This window comes from Nannospalax galili, unplaced genomic scaffold (assembly GCF_000622305.1).
Source record: "Nannospalax galili isolate Female #2095 unplaced genomic scaffold, S.galili_v1.0 scaffold2443, whole genome shotgun sequence".
NCBI classification, from domain to species: domain Eukaryota; kingdom Metazoa; phylum Chordata; class Mammalia; order Rodentia; family Spalacidae; genus Nannospalax; species Nannospalax galili.
Window position 1 is genome coordinate 9,067 of NW_008349357.1, and position 2,780 is coordinate 11,846.

The window sequence follows — 2,780 nt, forward strand, 5'->3', positions numbered from 1 at the left end:
AGGCATACAGGAAGGAGAAGAATCCCAAGATAATGGCATGGACCAGATCTTCAACAGAATCATGGAAGAAAATTTTCCAAATTAAAGAAAGACATGCCTATATGAATTCAAGAAGCATATAGAACACCAAACAGACAGGACCAGAAAAGAAACTCTCCACAGCACATCATAGTAAAAACACTACACATACAGAACAAAGAGACAATACTGAAAGCTGCAAAAGAGAAACAACAAGATATATATAAAGGAAAACCCTTTAGGATTACAGCTGACTTTTCAGTGCAAACTATGAAAGCCAGAAGAGCCTGCACCAAAGTATTCCCAGTGTTAAATGACCACAGATGCCAATCCAGCTTACTATACCCAGTCAAAATGTCGATTATAGTCGAAGGGGGAAAGTAAAATTTTCCATGACATTAAATAGGCTGAAGGAACTCTTTTTCACAAAACCAGCTCTTCAGAGAGCTCTGGAAGCAATATAAAGAGTGGAAGAAAGGAATTACTATACCCAAGGGGGTGTGGAAAGAAAGTCAATGAAGGTATAACTGTGGAAAAGTACAGCTATATCAAGAATGTAGACAGAAATAAAAATGACAGGATTCAATACACATCTTTCATTAATAACTTTAAATATTAACGGACTGAACTCCCCAGTCAATAGACACAGACTAGGTGACTAGATTAAGAAACCAAACCCATCTTTTTGTTGTCTGCAAGAAACTCATCTCACTTTCAAGGACAGGCACTATCTTAAGGTGAAAGGATGGAAAAAATATACCAAGTGAATGGTACTAAGAAAAAAGCAGGTGTTGCAATTCTAATATCTGACAAAATAGACTTTAAACTAAAACTAATCAGAAGAGATAAAGAGCGCCGCTTCATTCTGATCAAAGGAACAATAAACCAAGAAGATGTTATAATCATGAACAAAATGCTTGAAACACTTGCAAGAGCAATAAGGCAAGAGAAGGAAATTAAAGAGTAATAATTAGAAAAGAGAGCTCAAATTATCCCTTTTTGCAGACAATATGATATTATATCTAAGAGATGCCAAAATTTCCACCAGAAAACTCCTAGAAATTATTAACATGTTCAGTAAAGTGGCAGGTTACAAAATTAATCTACAAACCTCTATAGACTTTCTCTACACCAATAACAAACAATCAGAGAAAGAGCACATGGAAACACTCCTTTTCACAATAGCTGCAAAAAAAGGAATAAACCTGACCAAAAACATTAAAGACATGTACAATGTTTAAACCTTTAAAGAAAGAGATAGAGGAAGACATCAGAACATAGAAGGACCTCCCATGCTCATGGATTGGAAGAATTAATATTGTGAAAATGACCATCCTACTGAAAGCCATTTATAGATTCAATGCAATGCCAATCAAAATCTTCATGACATTCTTCACAGAGTTGGAGAAATCCACCCTCAGATTCATATGGAAGCACAAAAGACCTCAGATAACAAAAGCACTGAGATAACCCAGAGCACTAATAGCAATGCTGGGGGGATTACTATACCAGACTTTAAACTGTAGTACAGAGCTATAGTCATAAAAACAACATAGTACTGGCACAAAAATAGATTCGTAGATCAATGGAACAAAATTGATGACCCAAATATGAGTGCATTCAGTTTCTTCCACGTGACATTTGACAAAGGGGTCAAGAACCCACAATGGAGGAATGACAGCATGTTCAGGAAATGGTGCTGGCAAAACTGGATCTCCACCTGTAGAAGAATGAAACTAAACCCCTCTCTTTCACCATGCACAAAAGTCAACTCTAAGTGGATCAAAGACCTCAAGGTGAAGTCTGAAATTCTGAAACCGTTAAAGAAAACATTGGAAATAATCTAAAAGATATAGGTGGAGGAAAGGATTGTCTAAACCAGACATCAACTGCTCAGGTAACAAGGTCAAGAATCATAAATGGAACCTCATTAAATTAAAAAGCTTCTGTACATCAAAGGAGGCAACCAAGGAAGTGAAGAGAAAACCCACAGAATGGGAGAAAATATTCACCAGCAATACATCTGAGAGCTGCTTAACATCCAGAATATATAACAAACTCAAAAAACAATGAATCAAGAATGTAACTAACCCAATTAAAAGGTGGGCTAAGAGCTGAACAGAGCATTCTCAAATGAAGAAATAAAGATGACTAAGAAGCATCTTTAAAATGCTCAATAACCCAATTAAAAGGTGGGCTAAGAGCTTAACAGAGCATTCTCATGAAGAAATAAAGATGACTAAGAAGCATATTGAAAGGTGTTCAACATCATTAGTATTTTAGGGAAATGCAAATCAAAACCACTTTATCATTTCATCTTACCCCAGTCAGACTAGCTAAGATCAAGATAACAATTAATACGAAATGTTGGAGAGGATGTGGGGAAAGGGGAACACTCATCCACTGCTGGTGGGGCTGCAAACTGGTTCAACCTCTGTGGAAAACAGTGTGGAGAACTCTAAAAACTACAAATGAACCTACCATTTGACCCAGTTATACCACTCCTTGGCATATACACAAAGAACTCATCCTATTGCAGAGACACTTGTACATCTATGTTCGTTGCTGCTCTTTTCACAATAGCTAAGAGATGGAAGCAATCTAAGTGTCCCTCAACTGATGAGTGGATAACAAAAATGTGGCACACTTACACAATGGAGTTCTATTCAACAGTAAAGAAAGATGAAATAATGAAATTTGCAGATTAATGGACAGATCTAAAAACTGTTATACTAAATGAAATAACACAGACTCCAAAAAAC